Here is a 21837-nt window from a genome sequence, read left to right on the forward strand (position 1 = left end):
CTTTAAGGTTAATTTAAGGAAATGTATTTTAACCTGTACATTATGTCATAAATGTACATTTCATTTTCAAAATGTATATATTGTGAACCCCCATTGGAATTACCCACCAGCCGCCGCTGCAGCTATCAGTCCTTGAGTATCTGAGAGGCTTCCCTTATTATCAAAATCTGTACTGAAACAGCTGAATCACTCCTGGGTATGAGGAGCAGCCTTACAATTAGTAATAAATAAGTAAATATATAAAAGTCTTGTAGTTATTTGTGTGAGTTGCATCAGAACAATATACTTGTTTGGTCCCAATATGATGGTTGCAGTACAGATACAGACTGATGTCTACACAACCAATGTGTGAAAATATTGTTGTTAATAGTAAAATGGTGACAGCACACAACATAGGTAAATAGGTAAAACTGAAGTAAGACTTCATCAATTAACGCAATTTAGCAATGCGATGAATATGAGAAATTTATCCGACCTTTCGTCAGGGGTTTGTCGGTCCCTGGGTATGACAACACATTTCTTTTCATGGCTATAAGATCCTATAGAGTGTTGGAGATACAAGTAGGGTAATTAAAAAAACCATTCACTTGGAGTCATATGAAGCATTGTATCTTTGGTTCACAAACTAAATTGTAGTCAAGTCAAATGATTTGTAAAGCTTTAGATAACTGCACAGCTAAAACTATTTACATTAGTATGAGTGCATTAATGCAAATGTGACGCTCTTTAATAATTACCTCCTTTCCATACCACTAAATAGTTGAATCAGTTGAGATACTTTGAGACTGGATTCATAAGTATTTTGGGTGCAGAAAATGGGCTGTGAATCAAACCTTTTTAATAACCTGATTATTGGGCACCACTGTCATAAGATAATCGTTGGCTCTGAAGGGCAAATACATTAATGTTCCTGATGCCAAGACACCAGAGGCGAGGGGGCATCATGGCACATTCCAGAAAAGGCTGTACAAAACTACGTGCAGTCTGAGTTTGTTAATTGTATTACATGTTGTCTGTGGCTCAATTATACAAACAACATCTATGGATCTGGATGCTGGAGAACTTTTGATACCACCTTCATTGTATAAATACCATTTTTAGAGTATACTACAGTTCTGTTTCTAAAAACCCACCATTTTCAAATCAGATATCAATTTTCTTCGCTTTGAGACTAACAGAATGAGGACGAGCTGCAGGGGGTGCCTGTGACACCTGCAAATCAATCGCTGAAAACCACAGGCAAGGCGACAATAAAGAGATATTCTAGTGTGAAGTTATAGTGAAACTGTAGTAGTGAAATTGTTAGGCTCACCATAGAAGCCAGAATAATCCCCATTGTTCCTCTGGGTAGAATTCAGGGGAGAGCTGGCAAAGGGTGCAAATGCAACCAATCCATGCACACGTATGGATACTAAAAATAGGTACTATGGACACTTTACTTAATAATCAAAATACACATGTATGTAAACCTCAAACTTAACAGTTTAATGAATATATGAATCTGATAGAATGCATTTTATTAGGGCAGATTTAGTCGCTCTTGCTAACTATAATAAAAGGCAGATGTCTTTGTTATTTGGCTGACCAGACAGATGACATGACAAATGGTATTTTTAAGTAAAAGATTTGATACCAAAATGGAAACCCCCTCTAGAGCCTATAAAAAGTTATTTTTAATAATACATAGTCAAAATCATTTCCCGAGGGAACCCATTTACCTAATAGTTTTACATACATTTAACTATCTACCTTCCATTTTATAACACAATAAATAGATAAGGAAGGGATTCTCAAAACACATCAATGGTAAAAGTATACAGTAACTATGAGCCTAGGCTCCCAAAAAGCGTATAGGCAGAGTAGAGAATAATATGTCTAATATAAAAGCCCTCACTTGAGGGACCTTGTTTTGTGTAGTGGGACACAGTCAGGCTAGAATAGAAAAGGGCCTTCCCCAAACTGTTCCCACAAAGTTGGAAATGTAGCATTATCTAAAAGCACAACGCAAGGTCCATAAAGACATGTTTGGATGAGTTTGGTGTGGAAGAACCGGACTGGCCGCACAGAGCCCTGACCTCAACCCCATCGAACATCTTTGGGATGAACTGGAACAGTGATAGCGAGTCAGGTCTTCTCATCCAACATCAGTGCCTGGCGTTCACAAACGCTCTACTGGATGAATGGGGGAAAATTCCCACAGAAACAATAAAAAATCCTGAGGAAAGCCTTCCCAGAAGAGTGGCAGCTGTTATTATAGCTGCAAAGGGGGGAACCAACTATGTATTAATTCCATGTATTTAGGATGTATTCAGAATGCAATTTCACAAAAGTCCCTGTTGGTGTAAAGGTCATGGGGTTCCTTACTTTTATATTTATATATACAATATATATATTGTCTTGAATGCTCTGTGAAATATACCTAATATCCATTTCAGTCCAATTTGATTTTGCCAATTTAATAATAAGATAAGATAAGATAAGATCACAGTAATCTCTTCTAAATAATAAAAACTAAAATCACTTAACAGTGGTTAAAATAGAAAAGGGTAAATCTATATTTATTAGACCACAGAAATGCAGTGTATTTGCGTAAGAAAGAAATATGGTCACCCTACTTTGTTAACAAAATGCAAAGTGAATTAAATCAATATCTATATAAAATCTAAATGACAGTTAAACCGATCTAAAAACCATTTATCTACCATTGATAAAGTAAAAACTTTCTTACATCTTAATCTCTTAACCTCTACTTTTAGACTTGGCCACTTTCTATTACTTGTCCTCTGAAATAAACATCTCTCCTTTAAGTGTTTTGTTTCTATCACATCCCTCCTCTCTCTTCCTTCCTCCAAGCTTTACATATTCAGATCCTTTCATTTCTTCTGATCATTTTTATCCTGTAAACTATTTACTACACTCGGGCACCGACCGACTCTTCATGTTAGTTTTCGTGTTCATTGTGGGGGGAAAAAAAATCTCCATATTCCACGAATATTCGCCATCCCTGTAATCGGTTCGGGGGAATATTCGTGTACAGTCTTCGTGTTCATTTTTTCCTTCTTGATTTAAATCAGCTGCAAAAAGCCATGACTTTCCTATAACACCTTTTGTAATATCGGTGATAAACATGTTAAAAAGCTTCTGCTGCATATACACATTAACTACAACCTTTTTTTCTTGTCACTCAACCATTGCCTTATCGATTCAACTATTTCAATATCCACAATAGTCTTATTTTTTTATGTAGGGCTGTATACTGGTCTCAATCACCTAGGATAAGGGGGGCAGGACCGGCAGGGGGGTCCTTCTGCTGTCCAACTGCAATATAGATCTCTCACTTAGGTGATCAGCCCCCCAGGTGCCAAGCAGCCCATTTAACCAGACTGCGCTTAAAAAGCGCTGCATGACTTCAAGACATGGAACATTGGGATACAGTGTGATATCCCGGCACCATATAGTGAAGATGATGACCGGGTTTATTATGTACAGTTGTGTGTAAAAGAAAGTACAAGCTCTTTGAATTTTTTGCTTTCACATATGAGGACATAATAATAATAATAATAATAATAACAATTGTGACCAACCCTATAAAAGCTGCAGTTTTAGCAGTTTGCTGGTTTGGAGCATTCAGGTGTTAACACAATGCCAAGGAGGAAAGACATCAGCAATGATTATTATTATTATTTATTGTTTAACATAACGCCATCAAATTCCGTAGCGCTGTACAATGGGTGGGCAGGACACAACAAGTAGTATGTAACATAACAATTTGTCTTACAGAGACAACAGGCAAGGAGGGCCCTGCTCAATGAGTTTACATAATCTAAGAGAAGCAATTGTTGCTGCCCATCCATCTGCAAAGGGTTATTCATTCATTATATATTCATTCTACAGTGAGAAATATTACTCAAAAGGAAAAATGAAAAAACCCAAGAGTTACATTTTTACATATATGTAGTTACATAGGCTGAAAAAAGACACTCATCATAAAGTTCAGCCTTTCCCACATCTGTTAGTTGCTGTTGATCACTCCTGTGTTCCAATGGTACAGGAGCTAATCCTGTTAGCACAGGTAGAAATGTACTTGTTTTCCATGAACATTTGATAGATATATATATTTACTGAGTGTACACTACATAAAAAGGAGGGAAATTAGCAAAAGACACAGAAAAATGCTCTGGTTCTTATTGTAAAAAATGTCCTGGTCCTTAAGGGGTTAAGGCAGACAATTTAACCTTTCTGTTGTGAGAATAAATAGGTGCCAACACTGTTTTTAAAATTTTTTAATATTTAATGTAAATATTTAATTTACTGATTGGCTAGCACAATGTGTCAGCGGGAATTGATGCTCTACAAAACAATGCAACTTTGTCATTTTTGCAACAACAGACACACTTTAATGCAAAATAATATCCATCATTGCACTATGTTTTTAAACAGAATCCTTAAATGCCATCTCAATCACATAAACACTGATTAGCAGTTCAGAGGTTAAACTTTCTCAGTCATGGCTACTCTATGACATCAGAAACATGAGAAGAGTCATAGCAGGGATCCAAGAGTTCCGTGTGCACATTTTTCTTCACAGTGTAGAGGTGAATAGAGGCGAATAACTTGAGTAGAGAGATTACAGAAAGCTGCAGCCATGCCCCTTTGGGCAACATGCAGTATTTGCATGGACTATTTGGATAATAGTTGTGACGTGGCAGCGATTTGTTGCGGGCACACTTTCCATCACAAGTGCATCCTTCAGTGGTTTTGCACTAGCCCCAAAGTATCGTGCCCACGGTGCAGAAAGGAGCTGAAAAGCAGCAAATGTTTTCTGGAAAAGTTATATTTTGATGTGGGAGAGCAGGATGGTCCTGCTCTTGACCCAGAATCTTTAAAGAGGGAAGTCGACCAACTGACTTCCCAACTGCAGGAACAACAGCGGTGCATTGAAGAACAACAGAAAGAATTGAAAGCAAACATGGAGGAGCTTGAGAGATATAGAAAGGAGATTAAATCTGGAAAGAACATAGAGACGCTGCTGGAATCGCAGACAGTGGAGGTACGGATGGTGGTGACGCAAATGGGGACAGGACCGGAAGCATTTGTAGACCTAGCTTCGTACAGCCTAGCTATAACCAAAGATTACAACGATTTGAAAGCGGATCACAAGGCCTCTGTGGAAATTATCGAAAAGTTAAAATCAGAATTAAACATCTCGAATGAAAGGGCTCAGAGCGCTGTTATCGAATATGAAAAGCTACGAGAAGAGCAGAATACCACCTGGAATACTCTGATTACTATCCAAAAAGAGCTGGCTGTCAACAGGAATGATGTAAAAAATGCAGAGAAATATATTGTGAGCGCAGTAAAGGAAGCAGAGCCATTCCAGGAACCAAATATCTCCCCACCACCATCAGAAGGAGGCCGTTGCCATTTGTATAATAACCTCGCACCACCTGGACTTCAGAGATCCATCCTCTGCCTCCGTGATAACATCTTATGTAAAACAGTTACCCCACCAACAACAACCAAGGCCACTACTAGACCTGGACTGCGGCAACCAAAGCTTGGCTCCCCTGGCTAGAGGGAATAATAACATCAATTCTAGTGAAATAACAATCTCTTGTGGATTGTATTGGATATTTAGATGACTTAGAATTAGTAATTAATAAATAGTTAAATGTATAATCTTCTTCTGTGTGAGTTGCTTTAGTATATAGTGATGGGGTTATGCATTACCACCATATCTGTTCAGTAAATGGTATTTATTTAAACGTAATTTATTAATAATTTAACAGTTACTGCCTCGCTTGCTAAAGCGCCAGTTCAGCCGCCCATTTGAGCTCTGTTCGCACAGTAAAGGCTGTGCGAGTGGGGGAGGATCTCCCAGCCGTTAGCTGATTAATGGGGTCTTTAGGGTTAATTTAGGGGCAGTTATGGTTAATAGGGTCTTTAGTGTTAATTTAGTGGCAGTTATGGTTGATGGGATGTTTAGGGTTAATTTAGGGGCAGTTATGGTTAATGGGGTGTTTAGGGTCAATTTAGGGGCAGTTATGGTTGATGGGGTGTTTAGGGTTAATTCAGGGGCAGTTTTGGTTAATGGGGTATTTAGGGTTAATTTAGGGGCAGTTATGGTTGATGGGGTGTTTAGGGTTAACTTAGGGGCAGTTATGGTTGATGGTGTCTTTAAGGTTAATTTAAGGAAATGTATTTTAACCTGTACATTATGTCATAAATGTACATTTCATTTTCAAAATGTATATATTGTGAACCCCCATTGGAATTACCCACCAGCCGCCGCTGCAGCTATCAGTCCTTGAGTATCTGAGAGGCTTCCCTTATTATCAAAATCTGTACTGAAACAGCTGAATCACTCCTGGGTATGAGGAGCAGCCTTACAATTAGTAATAAATAAGTAAATATATAAAAGTCTTGTAGTTATTTGTGTGAGTTGCATCAGAACAATATACTTGTTTGGTCCCAATATGATGGTTGCAGTACAGATACAGACTGATGTCTACACAACCAATGTGTGAAAATATTGTTGTTAATAGTAAAATGGTGACAGCACACAACATAGGTAAATAGGTAAAACTGAAGTAAGACTTCATCAATTAACGCAATTTAGCAATGCGATGAATATGAGAAATTTATCCAACCTTTCGTCAGGGGTTTGTCGGTCCCTGGGTATGACAACACATTTCTTTTCATGGATATAAGATCCTATAGAGTGTTGGAGATACAAGTAGGGTAATTAAAAAAACCATTCACTTGGAGTCATATGAAGCATTGTATCTTTGGTTCACAAACTAAATTGTAGTCAAGTCAAATGATTTGTAAAGCTTTAGATAACTGCACAGCTAAAACTATTTACATTAGTATGAGTGCATTAATGCAAATGTGACGCTCTTTAATAATTACCTCCTTTCCATACCACTAAATAGTTGAATCAGTTGAGATACTTTGAGACTGGATTCATAAGTATTTTGGGTGCAGAAAATGGGCTGTGAATCAAACCTTTTTAATAACCTGATTATTGGGCACCACTGTCATAAGATAATCGTTGGCTCTGAAGGGCAAATAAACCAACATTAATGTTCCTGATGCCAAGACACCAGAGGCGAGGGGGCATCATGGCACATTCCAGAAAAGGCTGTACAAAACTACATGCAGTCTGAGTTTGTTAATTGTATTACATGTTGTCTGTGGCTCAATTATACAAACAACATCTATGGATCTGGATGCTGGAGAACTTTTGATACCACCTTCATTGTATAAATACCATTTTTAGAGTATACTACAGTTCTGTTTCTAAAAACCCACCATTTTCAAATCAGATATCAATTTTCTTCGCTTTGAGACTAACAGAATGAGGACGAGCTGCAGGGGGTGCCTGTGACACCTGCAAATCAATCGCTGAAAACCACAGGCAAGGCGACAATAAAGAGATATTCTAGTGTGAAGTTATAGTGAAACTGTAGTAGTGAAATTGTTAGGCTCACCATAGAAGCCAGAATAATCCCCATTGTTCCTTTGGGTAGAATTCAGGGGAGAGCTGGCAAAGGGTGCAAATGCAACCTGTGGATCTCTCAACCCATTAGACACCAGGGAGTCTGGATCACGGGAGCAAGTCTGGGGGGCAGAGCTGCATATAGGGGGTATAAGGCATATCTGGGGAGCAGAGTTGCATATCAGGGGGGCAGAGTGGCAATTATGGGGATATTAACTAGTGAAACTTTTTTCCTATAGGATAGTCTTATATTCAGGCTTTTTCCGATCTGCTGGGCTAATGGGCCACCTATCTGGGTTTCTGCCTTTCCCAAATGATGGACAATGGACAATCACATACAATGTATGTTTCCATAAATAACATATCTTAATTAATTTCTTATTTCATTTGTTTTACAGTCTATGAGTGAATGTTGTGTCAAATCACTGGCGACAGATGTCATCTCATGCACTACAGTTCGGCTCCACATAAGATGCCAAAATAATTAATTGGCTGCCTAAGTCAACTATTCCCATGTTAAATGGCCAGGCACAGCTTGAAATGTCAGCTTCACCCTGTTAAAAGCCAATGTCCTTGAATGATCCACAGGCTTCTCAGCAGGAGACTAGCATTGTTTCAGATCAGAAACAAAGGAACATAGTCTTGGCAGAGAATCGAAGGTAAAGTTGCAAAAAAAAACTTTGAAAGGAAAACTTTTGGCTTATGAAATACATATTCCACTTAGAAACATTTGAGCCCAATTTTTGTCGTCAGTCTAAGTAATCTCATCCACCTGAAAAGAAAATGGGTTCTTTGTCAGAGGATCGAGTTATATACTTTGCCAAAGCTAATCGACCTAATGTGGTAATAGAGATCTTTCCAGCACTGCTGTTAATTTAGAAAATCAACTCTGCATTGGAGCGAGACTGTTGTGATTTGGTATTATCTCCAGAAAAAAAGTCCTACAAAGTTTAGGTTAACTTTCTCAGGACATCAAAATCCATTATTAGAGGCGTTGTAATTAAATCCATTAAAGGCAGCATTAGAAATGTCATTGCTAGTGAACGTCCAAACCCTTTTAAGAAAGAATTCTTCAACCAAGCAAGCTATTGCCATATACTTCTTAAAGAAGGTCTGATTTTGTTTATTTGCTTAACATGCTACAGAGTAAGATTAAAAAATCATATTATTTAATGGAAAACATGGTTTTCAAGGAATGACTAGAAAACAAAGGAAAATAGATAGATAGATAATTTCTAATAGAGAATAAAAAAAAATAACACAGTGGTTACTTTTGTCAGTAAAGAATACTGCATAGGATGTAAATTCCCTGTTATAACCATTTGTTCTATACAATTGGAAAAACATCAACCAACATTTAAGAGCCAGCAGAAGTTACTAGAACAGGAAAAAAGTGTTATTCATCAGAAATGTCTACTAAATTTTCTTACTTATCACAAGTAAGTAAATATAGCGACATGGAATTCTCTTCTTCCTTCCTATAAGCTTTTACCGTTACAGTAACATCATTAACCCTTTGAGGCATTGATACGTGTGTTTTTTCCTGTAATCTATGGACCAATGGTGCGATATTCTTGAAATGTATTTTAGGCACCTGATGCGCCTCGTTCTTATAGACATTCTTCTGCTACAGAGCTAGTACAACAAAAATGCGTCTCGACCCACTGGGAAAAGCCATCAGTCATGTTTCGAGAGGGTTTGCGAGCGGGAGCTGAAACTTTCCCTAGTGTTATTTAATTCACCGAGAAAGTTGCCAAGTCCTGGAGGTTGGCTCTCTATTCTGTAGCATGTCACCACACCCCTATAATTGAAATGCCAGACATTAGAGACACATAAATGGAGTGTACTAGATGGAGACATGCCAGCCAATGAAGCTCTTGCTGAAGTTAGTCTTGCTTCCTTTGCCCACTCCTCTTGAATTACCATGCTGTGTTTGTCCAGCTGTTTGTCAGCCCAAAACCTTTGAATTTTAATATAATAAATTAGGGACTTGAACAGGTATTAATCAAACTGATATTCTACGTCTATGTTGGATCAAGCATTACAAAAAGCTGATATAAGCTGATATAAAGCTGCATTTACTTGCATTGAGATGTAGTCCTTTTACATGAAATAGAATTCAAGGATCCTAAATGAGGTTGCTCAGGACCATATTACTAGAAGACAATTAAAGGCACAATGTCATTTTAACAAAGTTAGCATAACAACATAAATTGTAAAATGATTCTTTTTAGTTTAACACCAGTGTTGGGTCTAATAAAAATGAAAATTCCATGAATAAAGCAAATCAGATTTTTATTTGCATTGTTATCCACAAATTCTGAGTACAATGAGCAACTTGTTTTGAGAGATACAATTTCCACAAATGTCACTATGGAGAAGCAAAGCGACAAAATGAGAATAAGCTTTTAATGTGTTTCGCAGAGAAAAAAACCAAGCTAATTTCAAATGATTAACTAACATTGAAAAACACCAGACAAACATCTCCCAAATCCACCCATTCCTGACACAAGAAAAAGCACCAAAACAGTAATCCACTCCCTTGTGGTCTCCCGCCTGTATTATTGCAACTCCCCACTAACTGGTAACCCCTCTCCCCCCTTTACGCTGCTAATCCGCCCTCATCACTGCAGCTAGATTAATCTTCCTCTGTCACTGTTCCTCATCTGCTGCTCCTCTGTGCCAATCGCTCCACTAACTCCCCATACACTTCAGAGTCAAACTCAAACTCCAGACCTACAGAACCCTCAACAACTCTGCACCCCCTTTTACCTCTACCCTCCTATCCACATACACCCCTAATCGCCCTCTTAGTTCCTCTCGTGACCTTAGTATCTCTTCTACCGCCATTACCCCTTCCCACTTCCGCATCCAGGATTTGGCCCGTGCTGTACCCCTACATATGAAAATGTCAAAAGCTCTCTGAAAACCCACTTCTTTCAAGTAGCGTACAACCTTTCCTCATAACACTCTCGGCGAGCATCCTGTCTACACCATCTGAGCAACCAACAATCTTGACAGCTCATCCTGACTCGACCAACTCGCCCTCATCCAAGTAGTCCTCCCCTAGTGTTTCACTTCCCCCTCAACTGACTAGACTGTAAACTTGCAAAAGCAGGGCCCTCTTCTCCTTTTGTGCCAGTTAGGAAAATATGTATTTTTGTTTTACAATTCTAACTCAGCAGACAGATTAAATAATTGCTATACAATGCATGCACCAGCATACCAATAAAAGCACTCTACCATTTATAGTTTTCAGCTTAAGGCTTTCAATGTATCATCAACAAATATCTTCTTGTGCTCCTTGATGATGTTGGATTTAAACTGAATATTGAAGAGAGATGTTGCTTTGTTGGCAGAAGGCATCCAAAAAAGTGAGAAAATACAAGAAATCACATTATAGAAGGCCAACTCCACCAATTGTTTACGGGTATTTACAAAGCTTCATGAGATCCAAGGGATGAAGTGTTTCACCACAACTTACAAACCCATGCTTTAATGCTGGCCAAGTGGTCTGTATGTAGATTCCAATGGCATTCCAAGACTAGAACTTTCCCTATGAAGCCATTTGTTTTAAAACGCTGTGTTTTCACCTCATTAGAATCTGTGGATAAGTGGGAAGGCCACAACACATCTTAATATATGCCTTTCTAAGTTCAAAATATCACTGATTTATATTCCTAAAAAGTGCAAATAATGTGAAATATTTATTTCTGGCGAGGTAGTAAAAGCGACATACAATATTTTACAGGGGGAAACGTTCCACCGAAAATTCAGGCTGTATTTTTGTACAGTGTAGCCACAAAATAAAAAGCTTGTAGAAATTGTAGATTTTGTTGGAAAGGCAAGAGGAAAATTCTAAGCATGTTGCAAAAATAGCAGGTGCTACATAAGCCTCAGATATGGCTGAGAGAGAGAAAAAAACTGTAAGTGCTATGAAGGATGACAGAATGTTTTAGAAGACTTTACCCGTGTAAAGCAGCATATATATATATATATATATATATATATATATATATAAATGTTTAATATTTCACTATAAGAACAACCTCCAAATGATCATTAGAATTTTTTTTAAATAAATAATGGCGTCAGAGCACCTGGGATGCTTACCTAAGACACAGTTAAAGGTTCTACTTAGGCAAAACATTAACTGCACCAATAGTATGTTAAGTAAATATTTTTTAGAGCCTCCTTCAGCGTCACGTGACAATTAAGTGTTTTTGGCAAACAAAGAATTATATTTATAAAAAGGTCTTGGCATTCAACAGTCCTATGAACTATGTTTCTATGCTGTTCTACCTACTCTGTTGAACTTAACAATTTTGTATCTAGATGAAGCATTAGAAACGTACCCGTGTCTTCATGAAGTATGTAGAGGAGAATTTATAGCAGGGCAATGCTTTGGATTGTGCAAATTAGGTCAAGGGTAACCAGAAGAAGTGCAGTGTAGAGGACACTATAATGCCTAGCAATCCATTAAGCACTCTGACACTCAACAGGTAAAAATGGGCATTTTACTTATGATTCTTTACCTATGATTCAGCTTCTCGCTTGACCCATTGGCTGCTGGAGAGCTGAGCAGACATGACACATCATTGTTCCTCAAGGAGTTAAGACATCCCTTGCATTCTGGAAGTAGCCTGATTATTAAACACCATTCATAGCCAAATATGCAAGCTATGCAGGATCACATCAATCTGCAGGCAGCACAAACCCTTAATCCAAGAAAGCTCAACGACCACATTATATGACACACGGATCTTGTGCACGAGATCGTTGCAGCAGCTCGCGGGAGTCTCAGTATCAATTGCCTGTTTTAATCATGTTCCTAAAAAAAACTCATTAAAAAAGTTTCTCTTACCTTAAAGTAGCTCCCTCGGTCCTCCAGCTGTGTCACTTCCATTATCATCTGAGAGGTCTTCTGACTGAAGGTTGTACTATTTTTCCAGTGCTTCTGAAAAAAAAATACATTTAATGGTTAGTCCAGTCTGTAAGGAAATTCCTCTGGAAGCTACAAAAACAGTTACAACACATACCAAGCCAAGATCTTTTCCGTCAACAGTGCCCGGCCATTTGTTTCCAACCAGAGCCTCTGAACGTCTAATTTCTCATCTTATTTGTGAGGTGCGCAGAAAGAGCTTTATACCCAAACCACTGGATGGTCGATGACAACACAGTATGGCGTGGGAAGTCTGTTTATTTTCTCAAGGATATTTTTCTATCTGCTTCCCTATTAAAGAGACACAACTGCTTTGTGTCAGACTCTCTAGACCATGCAACTGACCCGAACAGCAGTGGGGGGATTGCAAATGATTTGGAATGTTAAGTATTAAAAAGCACTATTCAGCATGCTTTATTCTGCCAGGCTACAATGGAAAAATGCATTGCGGAGCTACATTTTTTAATGGATTTTACATTGTAACATCAACCTCTATTCGTGGGCTAAATTTACATCCTTGTCACCCTAAGGAACAGATGCAACAGGTGTCACTTTGTAGGAGGAGCACAGGCAGAAAATAGAAAAACATAGACAACAAACTGGGGGAAGCTGGTAAAAAAGGAGTGTAACGGGAGTAGGCGAGATACTGTTAAGTTAAATGCATATTGCCTCCCATGGTGCCTGACATGGGGCCATAGGCACATCAATAGTCATCCTAGTGGAAAATCCTGTACACATATAAAAACCAGTTGCTTTCTCAAGGCTGCTTACTCCTTTGCGATGACACCCTGCTAATTATTTTTAAAAATAAAATATGATGACCAACATTAATACTGTTCTTCTTACGAAAAAAGGAGGAATATTTGAATAACTCGGTGAAAGAGGACACCGCATTGACCTCGGAGCTTTGAACAAATAAGACCTACAGTAACATTACTACTAATGACAGTAAATTTAATTATGCGACCGGGCTACTCAGATTTTTTGGGCCAATGCCTGTTTGTGAGTTTCACTTGCACTTCCACATATAGCCACCGGGGTTCCTGGAGCAAACAAGGACTCGCAACTCTTTCAGCCTCTTTTGAAGTTCCTCTTGGGGAATCTGTGGTGTGTAGTCCTGGATGGTACTCAGGGAATGTATTGTATTCCAAATGTGTTTGACTTCTAGAGTATTGGCACACTTGAATGGATTTGTCCTCTGGGCTGAACGTAGCCAGCACTCATGCATTGTTGTATTTACTAACCTTAAACATTTAAACATTATTATTAATTATGAAGCACCGGTCACAGTGAGCTTCTTCTGCAAGAAGGGCTGAGCTTAACTTGTATAATAAATATTAATATCAATTCAAATGCTAAACTCTGCTGCAAACTGCAGAGTTAGTGTTGAATACACTCCAATAGTTTTCTTTAGGTAAAATGCCACAGCTGCTGCATCCCTCCTTCATACCCTTGGTTTTCATGTTGGGTTAACTCTTATGCAGGGTGAGAAATTATGATGCTTGTACAGAAGTTAACTCATTAGGGAACTTAGCCAAGTTTTGTTGAGTCATCGTTTTTGTTATGTAATGCGGTAACCATCTCCAAACAATGTTTTCATTCTGGGAAACTGGAGGAATGTCGGCAATGCTAGTCTGAACCAGCTACGTGTAAATGAGACTTGGTCTTTCATTCAAAGGGTTAATCAGACGGGCTTTATTTAGCTTGTTTTTCTGTTAGGGACAATTTATCAAACTTAGAAAATAAACTGTCATTCCCTGGGCTTGTTTCCATGTGATAATCGTGATAATTACTCATTTCCGTCTTTTACTTACTGTATCATTAGGGCTTGGTATTTATGAGGCGGTTTTGTGCCGCCCAATTTAGAATGTTAATGTGCTGCCACCTTCCACATACCTAATCCACTTAATGGAGTATAACACTTTACTTTAGTAAAATGAGTTGAATTCTGGGATAAACAGACTTTTAAACCTAAGCGCCCTACTACACATTATTTTACTTTTTGTACCCTTGGTGCATGCTTAGCTGTAATTTTGTTCTTTCCCATTTACTGAACCCACACAAGTTATACATTGTTTTTTTTCAGGAGAAGAAGGGCTTTCTTTATATGTCATTTTGAATTTTATATATAGGATCCAGAATGTTTCACGTTTTTGTTACATAATAAATCTATCACTCTTCCTAGGACCCAAAATTATTTGTTCATTTGCAAAAGCTTTTAGTTTTGAGTCATCTCGATGGTGATATTCTTTAAAATGTTTAGAAACTGTTTGTTGATCATATCAACGTCTAATATTATATCTGTGTTCATATATACGTTTCTTAAACATTCTACAAGTCCTTGCCACATATTGGAGGCCACACGGACACTCTAAAAGATATACAACAAATGTGGAACTACATGTGAGGTGTCTCTGGATTCGAAAAGAATGATTATTTATAAAACTTCTATATTCTACTACTTTTCTCAGACACACAGAACAGTGATTACAATTGCCACACTTATACCATCACTTTAAAGGGGCATTACAGCAACAGCGCTTGGGTGAAGAAAGCGACCATAGTTCGCCTTTTACACCCGTTTAAAGTCATGATCAGGGCCGGCCCTACCATGGAGCAGAGTGGGGCAATTGCTCCAGGCGGCACTTTTGAAGGGGTGGCACTTTGCCGCCCCAAGCCCTTTTTTTTTCTATTTATTTTTTTTTTCAAGCGGAGTAGAGAGTGGTTTTTCGCTTACCAAGTTGTCAGTACCCCTCTCTCTCCTCTGCGAGCCCTCTAGCTCATTTCCGGCGCTCAGCATTACAAGCCGGCACCGAGACCGAGCAGGGAGACTCGCCGTAGGACTGCTGAAAGGTAAGTACAAAGGGGGGGGGCAGGGTAGATGATAGGGAAGGAGGGAGAGGAAGGGTAGATAATGGGGGGGCGGCAGAGGAAGGGTAGATAATGGGGGGGGTGGCATTTTAAAGTTCGCCCCAGGCGGCATTATGCCTTGGGCCGGCCCTGGTCATGATGGACTGTCAATTGTCATCAAAGGGGTTAAAGGCGATGTTTCCTAATTTACCATGTGAAGAATTTCTTAGTTCATTACCATAACCTGAGCAGCACGTGAAAGGGTCCAAATGAAATGGGCAGGTTGTTGGGATTGTCAATTCTTAACTCAGCTGTCCTCCCGTTAGAAGTTGTAGTGTCTGATACAGTGAAGGAAACATGCATGGGATAGTAAGTAAGATGAGACTAAATGGGCCAAATGGTTCTGATATCTAATTCTATGTTTCTACGTTTTTATTTGGAGCAAATGCCCTGCACACATACTAAAGCCACTTGTTTTCCATGAAAAACAGCATTTAACTAAGGAAATGTATTTAAAAAAATATGTAAAAATTACAGAATAGCTTGCATTTCCATAAAGGTTAAGGATTTTATTGCACACAACACAAAATAAATAAAGAAAAGACTGTCTCTGTACAGGACACATTTTAAATAGTTTAATGAAGAACAACGCTGAATAGAAGTCCTTCCGGAAGTACGGATTCAGAGAGGAGAGATTTCTTGTGGGTACAGCTGCACTAACACAAAGCCACACTTCAGCTGCTGCATTTATCAAATCCTGGCAACCCGTCACTATTTTCTTATATTCCTTTATTTATATATTTTTTATTGGGGTCTTTTGATGAGATGACAAAAGAAAGATCTCCAAAGCTCTCCTGTGTTCAACAAAAGAACTGTCTTTATAGGGTGTAATCAAGTTTCTGTACGTCATCTCGTTATGTTATATACTAACTGTTATGTCCTGTCTACACTATGTACAGCACGGCGCTATATAAAATGATAAATAATATTAGTGCCAAGAGGGGAATAATTTTGCAGAATATATATATATATATATATATATATATATATATATATATATATACTTTTACCATTATACTTTTACTGGAAGCAATGATATCTTCAACATTCCAGGTATCCAAATAGGAACATCATAATATATGTAGTAAGTAACACTTATGGTGTTAACAATAGAATATACAGTATATTTGGTTCTGTGGAGTTGAAATTAAGGACATTGCTATGTTCTGTGTAGTTAATGTAAATATTTCTATAAAGTACCATTGCAACATCATGTACAAAACCAGATGTCATCAGGAAATGTAAAAACGGGAAATAGTACTGTCTCTCTCATGTTTGATGTGAGTGCGCTGATCCATTTGGACTGTATATATCAGCAGCACTCCCTTACAATTAATGCTAGTTCAGGTGAGTGCTTCCCTGTTGGACTTGTGGGTATATATATATATATATATATATATATATATATATATATATAAGGTCAGGCACTGATGTTGGACGAGAAGGCCTGAGGCCTGCTTTCTAAGCTTATTTAAACCAGGCATGTCATGGGTAGGGTGACCACATGTCCCGGATTGCCCGGGACAGTCCCGCAATGGGAATAAGTCCCATTGTCCTGGAATTGAAACGCCGTCCTTTTGAATGAAATATCAAAAGGAAATATTTCATTCAAAAGGAAGCTGTGATCACTCTACATGAAAGTTCCCAAACACGTCGTCCTATTCTCAAAGTTAACAGTCCGGGAAAACGAACTACATGGGAGATCTCCACCATCTATAATAAGGGGATCATTCTATTTGTTAGATCTTTGTTAGATCAGGTTAGATCAACTGTTTTTTTGTTAAACTACTTTTCAAACTTTTATATATAGCTTTATTAAAAAGAAAGCCAAGATTGAACAGTATACCACTTTTTAAAGGACATCAATCTCCAATGGTGCAGAAAGGCACTCTGTAGTATCCATGAGCTTGATTTAAGGAACCATCTACAATCCATAACACAATACGTTGCCAACTTCTTAAATGCGCCTACACATTTAGTGAAAATATGTTATAATCAGTATGTTATAGTCACATCACAGAATGTGACTATATTCTAAACCACTGCACAAATAAGAACAAAGAAATCCTGTTTAGGAAACATTGTTGCCTCAGAGGAAGCTCATTGCAGCCAATGGTAGTGTGTGTTCTCTTATGTTTGTCGATGTTTCACTAGTGGTATGAATGGGAAAAAAAAATATGCCTTGATAAGAGGCTCTCCCCATGGAAGTGACAATGGTTGTGAAGTTATAATTAAGTCTACATTGCCCATGATTCAGTGGCATATATAATTAGGAGTAGTGTAAGACACTTTTTTACGCTAAAGCCGCTTTTTTATGCTAAAGTCTATATGTTGCTATTAATATGGTAAAATTGTGTCATAGAAATGATTTCCTGTTGATTTCAATCACAAACCTTGCACTTTCAACCTTTGTCTACACTAATTAAGGTTTACACGAGTTATTGAATCAATTGAAGGGACGCAATTAATTCATTAGTCATGATGGTTCTCATGAGATCTATGCCATAATTAATGGACTCCAATGTGGATGCCACATTGTTATTAAGTAGCATTTTACACGTGGTGCTCAGCAAAGCATGCAACGCATGTACGACTAGTAAAAGAAAAATGGCAAATCCTTGTAAAAACCCGCTTTCCCTTCGTTGGCCTACATTAAAGGGAATTTGTCAAAGGAAAAAGGACTCAGTACTGTATCTAATAATATTTATTTCCTCTAGGTACAAATGTCCATAAAATACACGCAAAACAAAACAAAAAATCCCTGCTCAGGCAATATCTGTCCAAACCCGTACAGCAAAAGCAAATTTAATTTAGATTATAGGACTGCAACAAAAGCAAAATCTGTCTTTGACCAGTTACACAATCTTTATAGATATTATGTGTATTTTAGGTATTACTTTGCCTGGAAAACATAATCCTGGCTATAGTTTGCAGAGACCTAAATCACATAATTATGGGGTTGGTTTCCGTGCAATAAAACCAGAGAAAAAGAAACATAACAGTATGTAAGAATATTTAGGGAAATGACAGGCACAGGATGTCACGTATTATGAAATTACTCAATCTCCAAAAGACAAAACTTAAAAAATAAGAAAATACATTACAATATATATATATATATATATATATATATATATATATATATATATATATATATATATATATATATAAAAAGAATAAAAGGACACTATACAGCCCCCAACAGCCACATTACAAAAGAATGCCTATGAAAGTACTCTGTAAGTAATTTAGTGTGTAATCTTCAAGAAAATGATTCTTGTCACTGATTGGCTGCTTGAAGCATCCAATCAGAAGCTGCAAAGTGCTTCCATTTAAATCAATGAGAGGACTTTCCCTGCATGTGCACAGGGTCTGTACAGACCATAAAGCCAGCACTGGAACTGACTGGTGGCAAGTAAATCACAGGCATGTGTTTGGTAGAATACATCTCCCGCACTGAAAAAAGTAGGGGATTGGGGAAGAGGCCACACTGGAAATTTAAAGAAACCTCTGAGCAATCATATAGATTAAGTGAAAGGGACACTCCTGCCATCATAATCACTTTAACAATAATCAAGCACTATTCGACAGTGTTTTAAAATTAATTTGTAACTGTTGAAAGTGTAATAAGTTCTCCTTTACATTCACCATTATTTGACAGACTGGGAATAGCAAAAGGCAGCATCAGGTGATATGAGTTCATGACTAGAAGGCGAAGGGTTGAAAGTTGGCTCTTAAGGAAACAGTTGTTATTTTTTTTAACTTTTTTTTAAGCCTCAAGCCTGTGTAGGTGGCTAACAACCCTCAAGTAACGTGGGGTAGCGGTAGGCTCACTAGTGTGAAAAGCAAAGATCAGAGATGAGGCTCTCCAGACACTTTGTTATCTAACGGAGCACAGCTTCTGAGTGAAAGACTGCTCAGATTTCACAGACAGAAGAAGTCAAGCAAACACAGCTTCATTCCTGAACAGAAATGAGAATGACTGTCCCTTTAAATACACAAAGGATTCCAAAGCGGTAAAAAGAAATGAATCTGGAAACTGATTTTTACTCAGCTTCCTGCTTTCTATTTCTGTTTTCAACCTGTTGCTTAAATAAATTGTATTATCATATTGTTCTGTTGGAAGCAGCCTGTATGATTGCTTACTATTCATGGTGTGCATGAAAGGAAACCAGAAAGAATCATTGATTAATACATTTGCAGTTTTTTCAGTAATGCAAACCATACTTCAAAGTGGAATGATACTTGGTTCCTCTATGTATGCATGCATGTATACATAAAACATAGGCTGTTGCCTGCGATACGGCCCATTAGACTTAACAGTGTTTTGGAAATTTATTTTGAACAATTTATAACATTAATACATTTACCAATATTCAAATATTTGAATATTTTCCATTTGTCCTTTTATATTGTCCTTATTATTATTATCTTTTATTTATGTAGCGCCAACAATTTACGCAGCGCTTAATACAATACCTACATTCAAGGGGTATGACAAGACGAGAATTGACAGACTAAGACAAACCGATGCATTAAGTGGAGAGAGCGCCGCTCGCAAGCTTACACAGGTTGCTGACCAGCACGAGTATTAATTGACTTGAATAAAATGGCCTCATTTTTCTAGGCGCTCAGAATGTTTACAAGGTAAGAAAGTATCACAGTGTTCTGCAGCCCTAAATATAACAATATAGCTACAATGTATATAAAAACTGCAGATGTAAGTTCAGAAATCAAATTGTGTTGATACAAAGTATTATTTTCTTTTAAATTACGTCACAAAGTTATGGTGATCCTTCCCTTTAGCCAACCCCTAACCTTACCCTGTGAGAATGATTTTCAGTCTATCAAAGCACAGTCCAACAAGTGTTTATTTTTACTGGCCTTCAATCAAAGAAATCTGAAGAACACGCTCACCAGTGATATCAAAGAGCTCTCCCCTGACAAAACACTGACACGGGTCAGCTGGAGCTGTTTATTCAGGGTATGTGATGAAAGAGTGGAAGGGGTTAATTTCAAATCCAATTCATTTTATAAATATTAACCCAGTAGATTCCAGTGCTCTGCAATATTTTTTCCCCATTTTGACCTATTAAAGGTAGCGCTACAAATTTTTATGCTTCTCCATTGATAAAAAATATGGAACAATTGATTCAATAGTTATCACGGGAAGTAAAAATGTACACAGATTGATTATTGATTGATTATCACAACAAAAAAGAATTACATTACATTAATGTTACTTATTATATTTAGTACAATAAGTATTAATTCTACACCTGCATTTTCAACATACATTAGACTTTGTGTATTTCATTTTATCACTCATGGTCCTAGACCTTTAACTATTCCTAGGTATCTCTGAATCCTGAATTACACTTATTAGAGGAATATTATCTCACAAAAACAGACTTCTTACCCACCAGGTCCATAAACATTTAACTTGGGGCCAGAAATAACTACACAGCAGAAATATGATATACAATATCTGCCGTTAGAAATTTGTACACGGGTTTAGGATAAGACAGCCCAAAGAAAGGAAATCTAGTAACGTGGTGGTAATGTCATTCTGGGTCATGTCTTATTACCTCAGAAATAAACATACACTACATACACAATCATTACTCAACAGACAGACATACAATTTAGCCAGACACTGTGTGTGATATATATATAAATATATATATATATATGCTCTTATACTTAAAGCGGTAGTAATGTCTATATTTGTTATTGCTATACAGCCTAACATTACAGATAGGGAAAGCAGGATATCCCACCACACAACCAGACACCATCCTCCCTGCACACCACCCCCAACCACCTGCTGCTGGCACGCTTTCTCTGTACACACTCCTCTCCTACCCCCAATGCAGGCATATTCTCTCCAAAAACCGCCCCCGCCCCACATGCACAGTCTCCCAGCAGCCCCCAGCACACTCTGGTGCCCAGAAGGCTGTGGATGGGGAGGACCTGCCTCATTGCAGGATTCTATAACCCCAAATCCGGACTGCTCTACATCAACAGAAGGAAGATTTGGGATGTATGTTATTGCTTTACTGATTCAAGTCTTTTCGTAAAAGAGCAGTTTCAGTTGTGACACAAATCTGCATTCTGAACCTTAAAGAAGGACATCAGAGAAGGATTCCGGTCCCAATGGGCTGTAAAACACTGTGATACATTCATACCTAGCATTCTGAATCGAAAAGAAGGACATCAGTGGAGGATTTCGGTCCCAATTGGCTGTAAAACACTCTGATACATTCATACCTAGCATTCTGAATCGTAAGGAAGAACATCAGAGGAGGAATTCGGTCCCAATTGGAAGAGCAGCCCAGGGGCTACCGCCACCTTGGACCTTTCTCATTGGAAAGAGTTTGCCACTGCCTGCCTACAATAATGGTGCTAAGAACGGCCCTGATTGATCATTGACTTAATAAAGGGTGACAAGTCATTGGTGAATGATTAACTTTTACGATCACAG

The sequence above is a fragment of the Sceloporus occidentalis genome, unplaced genomic scaffold (assembly GCF_023333645.1).
Source record: "Sceloporus occidentalis isolate IW3139 unplaced genomic scaffold, rSceOcc1.0.p SCAF_15, whole genome shotgun sequence".
NCBI classification, from domain to species: Eukaryota; Metazoa; Chordata; class Lepidosauria; order Squamata; family Phrynosomatidae; genus Sceloporus; species Sceloporus occidentalis.